Genomic DNA, 18,583 nt, shown 5'->3' with positions numbered 1-18,583 from the left:
CTGATTTATAAAGCCTCCTCGCAACCACAACCCAGAACCAACTGTTAGTAACACTGGAGTGAAAGCCAGAATATAAGCATTCTCAGAACCAGATCTCTCCCCAGTGAAGTCTGAAATTCTCCAGGAGCCCAGGACTTGACAGCAAGGACGAGGGGTTGGGTGGGAGTTCCCCGACGATGAGCTGTTTCTCTGATGGTTTATTGTAAAACCTGAGGGCAGGAAACAGATCTCTGCGACAGTTCTCCAAACTGGTCAGTTATCAGACACTCCTGTCTTTACAAGACTGATCTTTGAAAATGTATTTTAATTATCGATTAAAGCTTCTACAACATTCACTCGTTCACTGAATAAATATTCTAACATTCCTTCCATGTGCCTGAGCAGCAGGGGGTTCCAAGCAATTGCTTGTCTTTCCTCTAAGACTTTACGCCTCCATGACTTCCACTTAGCTATTTCATCCTGCTGCACAGTTTGTAGAAGAAACCCACTTCCTGACTCAGTTACTCATGTTGAGAGAATCAGGGTCCCAAGCGATTTGCCCAGGGTGTGCAGCAAAGCTATGGCTAAAGACAGAGGACAGTTTTACATGGCTTGTCCGTGGCAATCACAGGCCTCTGTCCCCTAATGCCCCACGAAGGCCAAGGTATGTGGACGACACTGAAGTTCCTCAGACGGGTCCCAGTTTCTCTGGACTAGCAGAGCAGCAGAATTGCCAAACTTCTCTGATGTATGCACCAAGATGGTACAATTTTTTTTTTTTTTAATATTGAATCAGAGAGGTATTTGGTGAGTTTTCTTGTTGCCCCATAGCAGATTTACCTGCTTTATGACTGAGAGCATTTGACTCTGCATTTGGAAAGGGTCTTATTACGTCTGATTTTCAGGCTGACCTGTCTCTTGAGCTTGTGCGCCATAGAAATGAAAGCCTCTCAAATGGCATTTATGTGCCAGTCTGTTGAATATAAAAGGTGTAGAGCAAAGGCATCTGTTTCATTCGAGGGTTCTGCTTTCCCTGAAAGGATCACAAAATCACTTCTGATGATTTCATGGTTATATGATATCTTAAAGAGGTGCCTTTTCTGCTGAAGTGGAAGCTTGACTACAGGGTTTTGGGGTGCAGGTCTGTTCGCACATACATGCATGCAGGTGTGTGTGAGAAATTAAGCCGTCACCTGCTTTGCTGTGTGTTTGAGCTTTTAATAACACTCTGCATCTGATCAGTCAGTTTTCTTCACTCCTGGTGATGGGTGGTCATTAGGGCTCTAGTGCCTGTAACCCAGAGGAGGGAGGCTCTGGTAAAACCCTGTTAGGTTGTATGTTGCTGTCTTTCCTACTATCTGTCCTCTGAACTTAAATATGCTGTGCACTGTCCCCAACCCCATGAATATTTCAAAAGTCTTAAAGCTTGTGTATCCTTTGACCCAGCAGTCCCAAATCCAAAGACATGCCTAGAAAAGTCACTAGCGATGTGTGAAAAGATTGAATAACAGGGATCTTTTGCATAAATACCTTCCTATAGAGAACTGGTTACATAAACTATAGTTTGTTTCATTTGAATACTGGATTTACTTTTAAAATGATTAAACATACGAATATAGGAAACATCTAAAAAGCAATGTTTACTGTGTGGGCACTCATGCTGTCTTCTAGAAAAGGAACACACTGGCCCACCAATATCAGAGCACTGCACTGCTCCATCAGTTACTAAACCGCTTTGGTTATGACAATGCTTCACAACAACTGGAAGAAGTGAAGTTGCTCAGTCGTGTCCGACTCTGTGACCCCATGGAGCCTGCCAGGCTCCTCCATCCATGGGATTCTCCAAGCAAGAGTATTGGAGGGGGTTTTTCTCCAGAGGATCTTCCCCACCCAGGGATCGAACCCGGGTCTCCCGCATTGTAGGCACACGCTTTACCTCCTGAGCCACCAGGGCGGTCTTAACAACCATAAGCATGCTGATGCTTGAGGACACGTACTGCAGATTCATTTACTGTGTCTCTATAATCGCCAAAGCTTTTGATTTGAGTGGAAGGTGGGGGTGGAACTCCATCTTCTTGTTAATCTATTTTGCATCAATCTTAGCATATTAGTTTGTCTATTACTTTAAATTTGGGGATTTTTGAAGCAGAGTGATGACACATGGGATTTTAAAGAATTATGAATGCAGAGCCATATTAAGCTTACCTTTTTTCTCCACTATTTAAAGTTACTTTGTTTACACATCTTTGAACAAGGATTGTCCTTTCCCCACCTCCCTCTCTAGAAGGAAATGGCAACCGAGTCCAGTATTCTTGCCTGGAGAATCCCCACGGACAGAGGAGCCAATAGAAGAGTCAGACATGACTGACGTGACTCAGCACGCATAGAACTAAACTCCCAATACGTGGACGATGTCAGCATTTTCCGCCCCAAATTAAAGGAACCAGAGATGCTCTTCAGGAAGATTACCTGAGGCCACATTAAAGGAACCACAGAAGTTCACCAGGTTACCTGAGAGCAGATTAATGTGAAGCAGGCAGCTCTGTATGTGTGTGGGTGCTTAATCACTCAGTCGTGTCTGACTCTTTGCGACCCCGTGAACTGTAGCCCACCAGGCTCCTCTGTCCATGGAATTTCCCAGGCAAGAATACTGGACTCGGTTGCCATTTCCTTCTCCAGGGGATCTTCCTGACCCAGAGATCGATCCTGTTTCTCTTGTGTCTCCTGCATTGGCAGGCGGATTCTTCACCACTGTGCCACCTGGGAAGCCCTGCACACACCCTAATCTCAGCAGCCCCACTGTAGAACCGTTTACTATAAAACTTCTCACCAAATCCTCCCAGGTTGGGACACACAATTTTTGTGTCTCTCTTTGCATGGCAAAGCAATAAAGCTATTTTTTTTTTCTACTCAACCAAATCGCTGTCTCTGAGTTTCAGTTCAGCACCGGTGCACAGAGGTTGAGTTTTTGGCATCAGTAGAATTTTGTGAAATTTCATGATATCTCTTTCTTAATGTCCTCACTGTTAAATGGGGATTGTATCTGTCCTTGTAAGGTCACTGGCAGATGAACCCATGCCTGTCTCAGTGCAGTCACCTATGGGATGCTAACTGCTAGCAGAATGCTGCTTTCACAACTGTGATGGTCCCCTGATGCTCTGGGGTGTCAACACTTCCCAAACTCCAGTGCGAGCAGCCTGCATGGTAAGAGCAGAGCAGCTGGTCTGCTCTTCCAGCCCTGATCTCTCCTCCTCCACGGACCACTGTGCAGACTCATGGGGTCTTTCTCAACCTCCATCCGCTACCTGACCAAATTCAAGCACCTAATTAAAAGCCCAACAAGCCATAAACTGATAAAAAGTTAAAACTTAAAAGCAGTCTTTGATGTCATTGAATCCAGCATCTTCATTTCGCAGAGAAGGAAACTGAGGTCCAGACATTGGCTATGGTTTTCCAAAATTCCCTTAGTGTGGCTTCAAAACTCCAGTTCCAGGGTTTTCAATTATTATCCAGAGGAAGGTCTGCAAGTTTCCGTGTTGAAGTAGTGAACCAAGGTCTTCTCTTTGCTTCTCCCTCTTCCTCTCAGAGCCAGAGATTTCCAGAAGCCTCTTTATTTTACAGAAGAATTTCTGTCAGTGATTGTTCAGGGGTGGGAAAGGGGTGAGGGTGAAGAGAGGGTTGTGGGGTGACAAATCCATTGAAAACAAATCACGAAAACGAAGTCCTCTTCAGAAGGTCAAGCCTTCCGCCTTCAGAAGGCTTCCAGGGACAAGTCGGCCGGAAATTTGCTAGAGAAGTCTTAACATAAAACCCTTGTTCAGAAGAGGCCGTTTATTCACATAAATGCCCCCCTCTCTCTCAAAGCTGATGTTGCTGAGCAGTACTCTTACCACTACTTTTCAGGTTGTTTGCAGGTGTGTTATCTCTTTAGCAAAACAGGACACTGAAAATTAGGAAGGTGAATAATGGAATTTCAAATTGAGATTCTTTTTTTATCTCTCCTTAGTGGTGAAGAAAAGAGTCTCAAAAGCCAAGAGTCTAAAAAGCAGATGGGAGAGCTGGTATCTGGACATCGCAAGACACACTTGATCTGATTTCCTCTTGGTCGAAGGCTTAGAGGTCTCCTTGTGCCCCATTTCTTGTGTAGTTCTTTGAAATGTGGAGTATACGTGAGCCAGATTTAGGCTGTAACATAAAATCTGGTCTGGAGACCATGATTTACAAAATTATCTCCTCAAACTCATTGATAGCACACAAGATCTCAATGTACTATCAAACTAGGAAGTCAGCAACAAAAGAATATACGGGAAGCATATACGTGAGGAGACACATCTTAGAATCAAGCAGCATCGCCTTTAAGAAATGCGAGCACCTGACCTCCAGGTCCCAGGACTAGTCAGTCCCTGACTAGCAGACTTCTAAACCTCTCACCTGGAAGAGCGTCACGTTGGCAGGTCCTTGACTGCTAGACAAGTCCTTGCTGTGTGAGATGGACTGAACGTGTCTGCCCCAAATCCATAAGGTGCAGCCCCAACCCCCAGAGGGAGGCATAGGGTCTTTGGGAGTTAGTTAGGGTGAATGAGGTCGTGAGGATGGAGACCCCCAAGATGGAATTAGTGCCCTTGTAAGAAGAGACCCCAGAGCTCTCTTCCTGCCAGGTGATCGAGGACACTCCTGCAGCCAGGAGCAGAGGGGTCCCCGGAATCCCAGGACTATGTCTGCTGTTTCAGCTGCCCAATCACTGACATTATGTTGCAGCCGCCCAAGCTGACTCACACACCATGCTTTGATCTCAAAGGTCTGTGCCTAATTTTTTCTGTGCCGTTTGACTACAGCAGCTATGGTCACCACTCACTGCAACACAGGCCCTTTTCAGTGTTTGCCAGAATAAACAATTTGCCTAAATATGTGGCTTTGGTGTCTTTCTCCCATAGGAACTGAGAGACTCATCAGGAGATGGTTAAGCAGCTTGAGCCCTCCCGAGTTTCCCCAGAGGTAAGGGTCGGGGTCAAGATAGACGGGTCCTCAAGGCTTCTTCACCCCAGACCTACTTCTCTAAATATATTCCTTCATCACTTAGAATAAACTTTTTAAAGAGTGAAAGAGGAACAGATTTTACATTTCGAAGTCCTTCAGAAGATTTTATCCCATTATTAAGAAAGTAAAAATGGATTAGCAAGTTTTTCTTAAAAAGGGAGGAATGTGAAAATGCTCATCTTCCTCTCGGACTCTGCAGAAAGGTAATCCATTTTAGATCAGTGGCTATTGGTTCATGATTAGCCATTGGTTTTCCCATTAAAACAATATTAGACTGACACCCGGAAAATAACATTTAAGCCATGTTTCAATTTTCAAGAAAAAAGCCTACAGCAAGGGCAGAATATTAATCAGATTGTGCTTTGGGGAGCTGAAGCTACAGTTATAAATATTTCCTCAGGATATATTGTATGAGACAATTCGGTCACTGATGAGGCATGAATACTTCTAATGACATTTTCTGTAGGGTGATTTATTTTAATTGTCACTCTGGGACCTGTTATTATGCAGTGTGAGGATGGGTCACTGCATTAGAAAATTAAAGCTGATGAAAGGCATTCGTTTTTAGCCTGTTTATAAATTCAGACTTTGGGGATAAAGAGATGCTGAGTGTACGTAAATCCTACTTGACCATCACTTCACCATTCGCCGTATCTGGTGTCAAAGACTGTCAGTGATACAGCCACACAGCTCGGAACTCCTGGGGCCTCCTGTTCCACCCTGCAAGGACTGTGACAGCCTGAGATCTTGCTCACCTGGACGCTGAGCCCCACTGGCTCTCTGTGGTCACTGCCATGTAGGTGCGAGGTTGAGTGTCCAGAATAGAACCAGAATTGGAGAAGGAAAGGCAGCGAGCACTTATCAGACCCCGGTACACGACAGATGTGTTGTGCATTATTTTAGTACTGTTCTCATTCTACTTCTAATGACTCATAAGATTGGTAAATGTCTCTATTTTAAAAAGAGAGATTCAGGGAGACTAAATTGGAGAATTTTGCACAGTTAATGAAATACAGTGCCAGAAATGATTTACTTTGCAGTGAATACTCATGGGGGAAAAACAGACACTTCGTATCACTTTGTTTTTTACCTTTTTGTGGTGAACGTTGCATTGCTAGTTGCATAAGAACAGAAGTAGCATTAATAGGACAGGTTCTTACCTAACACTTATATTATGGCCTTAAACCCTAGTTTTAATTTTTTTCAGTTGGTCAGCTAGGGCCTCTGGACTAGTGTAGAAGGTGTGGAGAGATGGAGGAGACGAGAATGAGAAATGTCCAGGTCTCAACCTGGAGTTCTGAGTGAAAGCTTCCAGTTCTATGAATCCTTTGAGCTTACACAAAAGAAAAAAAAAATAGATGCATTTTGGAGCTCAGATATGCAATTAGTCACTCTAATTTTTGCTTAAATGAATCCATCTTTTGTGTGTGCTGAAAGGAGCAAATTGCCTGTAGCGTACGTCTAGGCAGCTTCCAAAGTAGAATAAGAAAGTGAGATGTCAAAGACTGTCTGCTATTTACATCATCACCAGATGAAGAAGGAATTGTGTTAATGCAAATGAGAGTGTGAGTGCCTGCCATGCGGAGGCTACCCAAGTTACACCCCGTCAGTCGAGAAATCGTTCCTTTAGTGTCATCACAACAATATAAAGCCTCAAAATTGAAGGAACTAACTAGATAAGGTACAGCTATTTAGCTGGGGAGCAAATGTACCAGTCTGCCAGTCTCTGGGTCTGGTCTGTTTCGTTAAGAACCTGGTAAGATTTCTCCCCGTGGTGAAGCTTTATCCTCCTTTGCTTGTACACAGGTATTATGCTGTGTTTAGCCAATGTAGTTTTAATTGTATTTAACAGATAGATCTTGAATTGTTCAATCAGTGATTTCTATTAGCAAATCTAAATTAAGCTCTTAATTTACCATTGCAACTCATTGTGGTGATAGCAAATTTAAAATTTGCAGCACTGTTTATAATAGCCAGGACATGGAATCAACCTAGATGTCCATCTGCAGATGAATGGATAAGAAAGCTTTGGTACATATACACAATGGAGTATTTTTCAGCCATCAAAAAGAATGCATTTGAATCAGTTCTAATGAGGTGGATGAAATTGGAGCCTACTATACAGAGTGAAGTAAACCAGAAAGAAAAACATCAATACAGTATACTAACGCATATATATGGAATTTAGAAAGATGGTAACCTTAACCCTGTATACGAGACTGCAAAAGAGACATAGGTATATAGAACAGTCTTTGGGACTCTGTGGGAGAGGGTGAAGGTGGGATGATTGGGGAGAACGGCATTGTAGCATGTATATTATCATATGTGAAATGAATCACCAGTCCAGGTTCGACGCATGATACAGGATGCCTGGGGCTGGTGCAAGGAGATGACCTGGAGGGAGGATATGGGGAAGAGGGAGGTTAGAGGGGGGTTCAAGAAAGGGAACACATGTACACCTGGGGTGGATTCGTGTCAATGTATGGCAAAACCAACCAATATATTAATGTAAGGTAATTTGCCTCCAATAAAATTAAAAAAAAAAAAGTATCTATCAAAGGCTTTGAAAAAAAATAAAATCTCATCGTCAAAAAAGTTGAAAAGCACAGTCTAGTATCTTGTTGCTTTGAGATTTTGAACTCATGGAAAACATGCAAAAAATGCTTTCTCCCCTATTCAAATAATAGCTTCCTTGGTGGCTCAGTTGGTAAAGAATCCACCTTCAGTGAAGAAGACCTGGGTTTCATCCCTGGGTCAGGAAAATCACCCGGAGAAGGAAAAGGCAACACACTCTAGAATTCTTGCCTGGGAAATCCCATGAGCAGAGGAGCCTGGTAGGCTGTAGTCCATAGCGTCGCAAGAGTCTATGACTCTTTAGTTTAGCAACTAAAACCACCACCTATTCAAATGTTGCCTTATTTTCATATTTAATTGACTTGTTTTGGAATTTACGTTGCATCCATCACTACTTAGTTACTATTGCAAGTATGTGAGTGTGAAAATCACAGCCACCCATCTGAGGTTCCCTGGATATACTCCTACTTCTATATGCTGTGTTTATTTCCTAAAATGGTGACTCATTAAAAACCCCACCAGAGAAATCCTGCTATGTTCTTTTGAAATTTCCTTAAATAAAACTGTTAAAAATGGGGGATCTTTTCTAATTCAATTAACACCGGCAATGGGACTGTGGCTATTTGCATTGCTGAGCTAAATACACCCCTGCTGGTTTTCTCTAGCAAAGTTAACTAAGAGTTATCCTCTTTCCCAACCATCTTTTCCTTCCTGACTCTTCTATTTCCATCTCCAGAAGAGCTATTCTGGGCTCTTCTGTTCTAAACTTCTCAACATAGCTGACAATTGCTTTTTTCTTCTTCAGCCTGGCCAGGTCTCCCTAGTACAAGTTTAATGATCTTTTAAGTGGATTCTCCAATTCATGCTGCTTCCTACATTTCTTCCACTCTAACATCCTTATTATTTTATACCAACCATACAACATCTGGGGGCCTCTTTAACTCCCAGTGCCCCCCACTCCCCATGCGGCCTGCCTGTGACTTTGCTGTCCACATGCCCTTCTCCCCACCCTCTCCATCACACCGTCTAATGTTCTTCAGGGTCTTCCCTCAGGGTTTCTCCTACTCCAACACCCATCCTCAGAGCCAGCAGATTCTGTCAGCACCTCCTTTCTCTCCCTTTGTAAGCCAATGATGCTTCTAATGGAAAAGACCTACACAGGGCAAGGTACTTGTTTGATCTGACTGTGTATTTATTTTTAGGCTATCTGTTTGCTGGTCTGAATCTATTCCCTGGTCCTGCATTGCTGTTGCAGCTCACAGGGTGCACATTGAGTCACTGAGATGATTTTTGGCACATGCTACTGATTCTTCTTGGACCACATGTAAATAGTAAAGCATTCCTTGTTTTGATATGGTTTTTAAAATTATTTATCCATGAATTCTATGTAAGTAGCAGGCAGCTTGGATTTCAAACTTAGAGGACACAATTGTATCAGTTTCTGGTTTAGGCTGCGTAATTCCCTGTAACAATGAGTCATCTCTGTGCAACTCTCTTGGTTTTAATGTGAAATTGTACAAAATAGGACTAGATTTTTTTTTTTTTTTTTAAGTCTCAGTGTTTTCTAAATACCTCCCTTATCTCAGTCCTCATCCTCCACAGGAGGCTCAGTCAACCATGATGTCATCCATCCTTTAAGTTGAAAGGGTTTTACAGGTCACAGCACCCAAATTCCCTTAAAATACTGAAACCTCCTGCCTACCTTTTAAGACAGATCCTGCTGTTTCAAAATATGGGGATCTGCCTATGTGTGGATTTGGGAGTTGGACACAATGATTCAAAGTACAATGAGGCTACTTACTGTCTCTTTGATAGCTCATAGTCTCAGTCCCAATTTTTTTTTTTTTTTTTTGAAAAGCAAAGCTGAATATCACTACAAACATGAATATTTTAGTAATTTACACACTGACCTGGGCTCTCCTGGTGGTTCGTGGGTAGAGAATCCACCTGCAATGTGGGAGACCTGGGTTTGATCCCTGGGTTGGAAAGACCCGCTGGAAAAGGCAATGGCTACCAAATCCAGCATCCTTGCCCAGAGATCCCCATGGACAGAGGAGCCTGGGGGCGCTACAGTCGATGGTATTGCAAAGAGTCAGACATGACTTAATGACTTTTCACTTCTTCCCTGGTTCATGGAGTTCATCACCCTTCTTAAGCACATCCTATTCCCTGTAACGTTTACCTCCCTTGTCAGAAAACGCCCATGATGGATTATTAACCATACATAGCCAGTGCTAGTAGTGAGTTTCTTATTCTCATGATCTCGTGTATTTTCAAGAACTAGAAGTCATTATTTCATACAAGGGCATGATGATTTTACTGCCAACTCCAGGGAATGACCAGGAAGAGACTGCACGGGTAGAAATTGCCTTTACCACAAGCAGGGCTGAGGCGACGTGACCACCTCTGTAGGATGCACTCAGCCCCGCAGGCATCATGATAAGCTGGAGGGAAGACTTGTTTACTGGCGTAGGTTTCATCACCCCATGCTCCACAGATTGCCATCAACCCTCGGGGAGCCGGGCTTGGGCAATTTGTTCCTGCCGACACACATCTTCACTTCATCTTCAGGCAGCATTTCCCAGGACTGCTTCTGATTTTTGAGCCCTTCACCCCAGAAAGCACAGAAAAGAGAGCCTAGAGAGGGTGAGATTGCTTTATCAAACTGCTCTGGAGCTGGGCTGTTGCATAAGAAGTGCCAGTCCCACCAAGTGTGCTTCCACTTCAGAGACTGACCTGAGTCCAAGGGACAGAAGCCACTGGTCGGGAATCTGTAAACCTTGCTATCCGTGGATGGCTGTTCCCTGAGCTTGTGCATGAACTTGCATAAGGAGAGAAGCATCATGGCATTTATGAAGGCTAATGCAATATACATGTGAAATTTCCCCAAAAGGAAATTAAAATCTAATTTCAGACTTTGATACCCAGTGGCTGTCTAAAAACAGCAAAAGGCACAACAAATTAAGCCGAAATAATCAACTGCTGCCTGAAATCATTGATTTGAATCATATAGAACACGTAATTGTCTCAATTGAATAAAGTTGCAATCCAAAAACAATCCAGTTTTAATAACGAGCCATTTCAAATGAGTCACAATCATAAAGCCCCAGCTGCGGCTGGATTCACCCTCAGATGAGAACATAATCTTCTGTCTCTAGCAAAAAGCAATTCTGTTTATCCTTTCCCGGTGCAACAGAAATAAATAGGGATTTTAACAGGACCGACCTATAGTAACGTTTATGGACTACAGAGCATCTTCATAATCATTGTGATTTCATAGCTGTAGCTACCAGCTTGCAGCTCTGATTTTTTTCACTAACTTGAGGGGTATAAAATTGAGAATCGTATATGCAGCATCCAGCTTTGCCATCTCTAAGAAGCTAGAAAAGGTCCTGTTCAAAGCCACAGACTTTCATGTGTGCACTGGACGAGACTTTATTTGGAGCAGAAATGGTCAGAGAAACCGTGTGGGATTCCTGGTCTGTCAGTTCTTTAATGCCTGTCTCAGGAACTTTGGACAGATTACCTAACCTTTAAAAATCAGTCTGTGTGACTTAAAAAAAAAAAAAAAGTGAAAATAATATTTCCAAAAAAAGCAACACACATAGTCCTGAGCACATGGAAGATACCCAAACTCATTTATTTCCTTTTTGTAAATTAACATATGAACTTTGATTGTTAATATTTAGCACAGGCCTGGCCAAGACCATGCTCATTTATGAAGCAAATTATACAAATGGGAAGACAATGGTTATGAATATCAAGCACCAGTCCCTGAATCCCAGGAGTCTGACTCAGTGTTTGTGACATTGCCTGAATGACAAAACCTAGGGATCACTAAACCAGGAGTCTCAGGAAACATTATTGCAATAACTTTTAATTTGGAAGATGGAGACAGAGATGGCAGAACTAGCTCATTTAACGTAGGCAACAGGCTCAAGCTGAAACTTGAGAATCTCTTCCCAGAATGAATGGATATGGCTCCTGGAGCATAGACAGGAGGAAAAGAAAACTATTCTATTCACTGAATGACATGTTAAAATACATGTTTAAGTCTTACCCACTGATCTGTATTGGGGGGCGGGGCCTTTGGGAGGTGCTTAGGTCATAAGGGTGGGGCCCTTGTGAATGGGGATTAGCACCCTTTATAAGAAGAACCACCAGGAGAGAGCTTGTGTCCTCTCTCTCCCTCACTGTCCTCTGCCGTGTAAGGATACAGAGAGACACATCCACCTGCAAGCCAGGAAGAGCTCTGAGCAACAGTGGACACTCTGGCACCTTAATCTTGAACCAGCCTCCAGAACCTTGAGGAATAAGTCTTTCTAGTTTAAGCCCCCCAGTCTCTGGGACATTTGTTGTAACAGCCTTAGCTGATAACTATTCCCAGAAAGAAGTAACTCTGTATAGATTTTTACTCAGAAATCTCCACTTTGGGGAGGTGGAATATGTAACTGAAAGGTCACGCCAACCGCGGGCGGGAAGTTCAGGCCAGAAAGCGCCGGCAGAAGATCCCCGCCGGAGGAATCCGAAGGCAGGCCCCGGAGATAGCCCTCCACCAATCAATGGCCCGCTGCCAGGCAGATTGATGGACACAGGGGCGCCAAGATGCCGGCCAATTACAAGCCTACAGGAGGCCATATAGACCAACCAGCGCCCCAGGGTCCGATTCCTTTTCCTATGTGGGAAGGGTCTGCCACATCCTCAGTCACCGGGGTATAAAAGTGCCGCCCCCCTTTCCCCAAGTCGCAGACTCCCGCCCCTGCCTGCTCGCGCCTGGGAGTTCTGCCCGGGAGCGATTGCCCAATAAAGCCTCTCGGTCACCCCTTCTGGCGTTTTCACTGTCTTGCCGCGGCGTATTCTTACAGTAACAGCATCCTTGATTGTTGGCAGGGTGGGCATCCTGACCTGGTACCATTGCTTATTGTTTAGTTAAAATCAATGCATTTGAAAACGAGAATGTTCCCACATGTTGTGCAATAGGAATCCTTTGATCTCTTTTGGATCTCCAAGAAGCATCACCTGACTACAACCGAGTCCCCGTGCCCCACAAGTGTGAAATTGTTGATCTCAGAGGTCATAGAGGTGATGACTGGGAGGGTCTGGCACTCAGTGACAAAGCGACAAAAGCAAAAACCACCATACACTCCACAGAGCTCCGCACACATCCTGCCATGCAGCAGGCCTTCAGAAATATCCCTGAATAATCTGGGCTGTTACCTCCTAGAAGGACAATTCATAGGGAAAAGCCCAGTTTTCATGGTATATTGAATATCTCATGACGCTGTTCCCAATTCTGTTGAGCTGTATGAATTTTCATAGCATCACAAAAAAAAATGTTTCTCTGTAGTCTTGGAATGATAGCTCTCATGTAATTTTTATATTACAAGAAGATAACTTTCATATCTAGTAAATCATCACCCACAGACATTATATAATGCATCCCAAAGTTGGCAGTTGGAATGATATTTTATAGGTTTTTCATTAGAAAATCATACTTCATCATTATGTCATACTTAAGAAATTGCTTTTCCAAACAGCTAAACTCAGAAGCATTTGGCTTATCATCATTGCAAAGCTGTTTCTGTCTTCCCCGGGGTCCACTTTCTGCTGGGGCAGATCTCTGGCTCTCCTTCCTGTTTCCAGGCTCCCATCTCCACGTGGGAACTGCTAGAGCCACCATCACTGACCAAGGGGAGCAAGGAGCTCTCAGTCAACGGATGGCAGCTTCCTCTCTGAGTCAGCTGACTTGTCGAGGGTCTGCTCTATGGCTCACACAGTGGGTCTCACTGCATGGCTTACATCTTGTCATCTAAAGTAAACAGTCTTGGAGCAGGAGGTAGAATGTCCTCTTTTTTTTTTTTTTAAATGGAAGAGGAAACTGAGGCTCTGAGAGCTTTGGTGACTTACAAAGTCAATAAGACTCCCACGAAGCTGGTGGAGCAGATGGGAGCCTGGTGTCATCCCTTTGTTTTTTCCCTCTTCCAAAACTAAGAATATTTTCTGTATGTATGTTCATGTTTCCAGTCAGAACACACAAACTACACTATTTCTTTTCTTTTTTTCCTCAAGAAAAGTAAAAATAAACTCCAGATCACCAGGAATTGGAGGAGCACACCTGGAACCACAGGGATGAGTTACCGCCCACCCCACAGGGGAGGAGCTGCCTCCATTCAGGCTGAGAGCTGAGAGGCTGGATTCTGCAGCTGGACGAGGCCAGTACGGAGGGTCAGGCACTAACCCAGAGCGTGCATGCCTGTGTGTGCACACAAAGCTGTGAGTACCCGTGCACATGTGGTCATGTATGGAACACAGGGCAAGAAGGAGCTTGTGTGCACTCTACCTGTGGGTTTTTTAACTCCTTGAAACTTCAGTTTCCTCGACTGCCGAGACAGTTATAGAATGAGAACATGGGAAACAAATGCTGCTTGGTTTATGAGTCATCTTCATCACAAGTTTCTTTTTCTTACCTTTGTCATAAGATGAAATGTACACAGAATCTTGTGTACCGTCTTTCAAACTCATTTCTGTGAACTCAAATCATTTTATATTCATATTCTCACAGTATGTAAAAACAAGCAAATCCTATTGATGAGGTATATTTATATTTCCAAAGGTTAAAAAGAAAAAAAACATATGAATCAATTACTTTTGAACCTTTGACAGTGTATGAGAAAATGGAATTATCAAGATCACAGTAGTAGTTCTAATTTGGGATATTTCCGACCTGACGTGCTACCAATTTACTATAGTGATTTTACTAATCTTAAATGCAGCCACATGCAGGTGCAAAATCATACATTTATTATACGGCATAATAAGTGTATTGTCTAGTTCAACACGCATTCATAATTAATATCTATCAATTAATTAAGTTTGACAGAAAGCAGATTTTGTAATTTCTCTATATATGTGAAAGAAATACAGGTGGAAATAAACCTGCATTTCAGAATCGGTGTGAAGATTATAGATGATGCATGTAAATTTCTCAGCATTGTTTAGTAACTCACATCTTGCAATTCTTATGTTATTTAGGAGAAAGAGTGCTATAAAGTTCGCAAAGAAAGGACAGTTTCTGCTGACTATTTAGTAAGGGAGGAAGATGAGATAAAAGGAAAGAAGGAAAGTTTATCCCAATAGACTAACAAACACAAGAAACAAAGGGTGTCGTTGTTTTTCTGTCTCCTTGAAGCAGGTTTGAAATTCAACCATTTCAAACACTTGCTGTTTGCAAGTGTTCATGGAGGGTTGACTGTCAAGTGGCCATGGAGCTATGAGGACATCTCTGAAAACGTGCAGCTGGTGCTGGGTACCTACCCAAATGCCGGGAGAACGTCCTCGGATGCTATCAGTGATGTTTCTGTAACTCGATTCTGCAAGTGTCCTTAATTACTTCAAACACTGAAAGAATTAGTCACACAATCTTTAAGAGCTAATTTTGTAAAGCTGTACAGTACTAGTATAAGTTCCTTAATGTATTGTCTTGACTCTTGCCAGCCAAGAGTAATCTGGTCAAGATGTGGTTTCTCATTGTGGTTGTCATCTGAATGCTCATCCAAAACCATCCGTTCTAAAACAAAGATGTCAAGTAGTGAGCACACATAGAGCTTGGAGGTTTGTACAAGTGGGGTGAAATTTCAAACCTACCCTTGAAGAAAACCACACCGTTGATAAAGTAACAGACTTCTTGACTCTCCTCCTCTTCTACAAAGTTTTCCTAGCAATACCTCCTAGCAATACCTCCTTACTACTGATAGTAAGGAGGATTAAATGAGATAATGATGCTTGAATAAAGGAGAATCCCATGGACAGAGGAGCCTGATAGGATGCAGTCCATGGGGTTGCTAAGAGTCGGACAAGACTGAGCGACTTCACTTTCACTTTTCACTTGCTTGCATTGGAGAAGGAAATGACAACCCCCTCCAGTGTTCTTGCCCAGAGTCGGACACGACTGAAGCGACTTAGCAGCAGCAGCAGCAGCAGCTGTATGCCCTGTCTGCTAAGTTAAACTTTATAGGAGACACACACATATGAGTAAGACAAATATACTACCTGTTCCAGGACAAAGGTGTTACAGTTCTGGCAGATATATACACAGCTAGCTGGATGAATAGGTAGAGGGAGAGATACTGATGCTGAAGCTGAAGCTTTTGCCATCTGATGAGAAGAGCCGACTCATTGGAAAAGACCCTGATGCTGGGAATTGTTGAAGGCAAAAGGAGAAGGGGGTGGCAGAGGATGGGATGGTTAGATAGCATCACTGACTCAATGGACATGAATCTGAGCAAACTCCAGGAGACAGTGAAGGACAGGGGAGCCTGGCGTGTTGCAGTCCCTGGGGTTGCAAAGAGTCAGACATAGCAAGTGAACAAAAACAATGACAACAAAATAAAGGTATATCTTCTTTCAAAAGAGGAAGTCATTCTACTTGGCTTGGATACAAATGGATGGAGTTTTTGAAATAGACTGAAATAAACCTTAAAGGATAGTAGCAACCTAAGGAACATGAATGAGGAGGAAGGAGGGATATTTCAAACAGATGAAATGTTGTACGGCTTGGTTTCTCTGGGCACAGTAGTGTTCTGAAATTGATCTCTGTGGCATTCATGAGATATGAGATCGGCACAAACCGGGATTGTATTTTGAAGGGAGTTAAATACCAGCTAAGGCATTTGGGCTTTATTTGCTAGAAAACATGTAATTATTACAGAATTTTGTGTGGAGGTAGAGGGCACCATGACTTGAACTAGACTTTAGAAGGAATGATGAAAGAGCCTCCCAAGGAAAGGGTGCAGTGAAGATAGGTGAAGGGAAGGGCAGAAATCCCATGAAGAAGACCAGAAGCATGTTTACTACCAAACACTTCCTAGTGTTTCCTGGGAAAGTCTCAGTTCCTTCTCCTAAGAACAAAGGCTATGGTTTTTCCAGTAGTCCTGTATGGATGTGAGATTTGGACTGTGAAGAAAGCTGAGCGCTGAAGAATTTATGCTTTTGAACTGTGGTGTTGGAGAAGACTCAATCTTGAGAGTCCCTTGGACTGCAAGGAGATCCAACCAGTCCATCCTAAAGGAGATCAGTCCTGGATGTTCATTGGAGGAATTGATGTTGAAGCTGAAGCTCCAATCCTTTGGCCAGCTGACTCATTTGAAAAGACCCTGATGCTTGGAAAGATTGAGGGCGGGAGGAGAAGGGGACCACAGAGGATGAGATGGTTGGATGGCATCATCAACTCAATGGACATGGGTTTGGGTGGACTCCGGGAGTTGGTGATGGACAGGGAGGCCTGGTGTGCTGTGGCTCATGGGGTCGCAAAGAGTCGGACATGACTGAACGGCTGAACTGAACTGAACTGAAGAACAGAGAATAAGTAAACTTCTCCAAGTCAGCAAACAGGTAGGTGCTCATTTTCTCTCTAAGTTAGAACAGATCTCAAAAAAAAAGAAAAGAAAAGAAGGTTGATGCATTTTAAATCTAGAGAGGAAACAAAGAGATGAGGAAGAGGCACTTGTAGAAATCATCAAAGTACTTGTGATCTGAAGAAAAATCAAAGCACACAGATTCAGGTGAAGTTCCCTATAATGCTTTGTCTGTGTCTAAGGGCTGATCTTTCTTACCACTTGAGATGTCTCCACACCTTTCTTCTCTAGATTAGATCCTAGAATAACAACTGCAGAAGCAGCTTTCATTAGGGGATAGTCCACTTGTGTTTTCAGAGCCTAGTCCATACTTCTCTTGGTCAACTAGCAGAATGGAATGTGACAAGATTGTCCACTCATCCTCTATGGGATCAGTAGAGCTCATCATGGAACCAGGATGGCTGCCTACACTCTTCCATGGAAACTCACTTCTCGTATCATTCACCACCTGAATGCATCACAAGCCATTCCCTGGAATCCAGGGTACCGGGGTTGTGGTTTTTGCTCTAACATATTCCTTTGTTGAAAATTTGTTATGTTATAGTCAGCTGGTCATTTTTTTTTGTATCCATAAAAGAAGAATTTGGGTAACCAGAACATCAGAGAAATTCTGAACAACCTAAAATCCCCTCCAGAATGTGTTTATGTTCAACATGCATTTTCCAGGGAGAAGATAGTTTTCAGCCTTCATCACCTTATTTGGGCTTTGGAACAAAAATTTGACAGTTTCCATCAATGGAATGGAATGTTACCCTGGGAGAATGTGGTGCTAACAACAAAATCACCGTCATTTCATGTCTTTAAAAGTGTCAATTAAGTTTTCAGATGTGTATTTCTTTACATTTCTTTACCCTCTAAGATCTGAAGGGTTATGTGATGTCAGTCTTCAGCGCAGGCTGTATTTCCTTTTCACGTGGTACTTAAGTCTGGGGAAGCACCGTTCTCGAGATGGGTCTCTCTAGACATTAATTAGCAGGTGATGCGACCTTCACATTCACACCTGTAACCCAGATGTTGCTGATCACACAGTTGCTTCTGCAGTGGTTCACACATTGCTACCACACTTGTGAGCTTGTACTTCACTCTGCTGTGATTTTTTTAAGTAGGATAATAATAGAAAGTCTTTCAGCAGCTGTCAAGGTGGCAGGAACAACACACCATTGCGTAGATGGCACTGACGATGTTCAGCATTAATGTTCTGGAGCCCTGCCAGCCAGGCTGCACCACTGCCCTGGAACTCAATAATGTGGTTGAAAACGGTCTAGTGTAGACCTGAGGTTAGAGAATCTGCAGCTCGTGGCAGTGATCAACCCTGAGAGACGTTTTGTATTTCCACCAACATACTGTGGCGCATTGGAAACTGAAGGTACTAACAAGCACGGCCATGCCAAGTGCGTGCCTCCAAAGTGTGCTTTTCCTCCAGGAGGAAGATAAGCCCGAACCCATCTTACAGATACACTGGGTATCAATTGCATGTGAATGCAGGCATTGGAGCAGTCAGTCTGGCCCCAGAGATACACTCCCCAGTCTTTCTGCTTTCCGTATTTTTATCCATCCTGAATGATGTTATGGTTTTTCTG

Source organism: Moschus berezovskii, chromosome 11, assembly GCF_049115385.1.
Source record: "Moschus berezovskii isolate FMDL1 chromosome 11, NW_MosBer_1.0, whole genome shotgun sequence".
In the NCBI taxonomy this organism is placed as follows: domain Eukaryota; kingdom Metazoa; phylum Chordata; class Mammalia; order Artiodactyla; family Moschidae; genus Moschus; species Moschus berezovskii.
The sequence above is the reverse complement of the archived record's forward strand: the minus strand, read 5'-3'. Positions refer to the sequence as shown.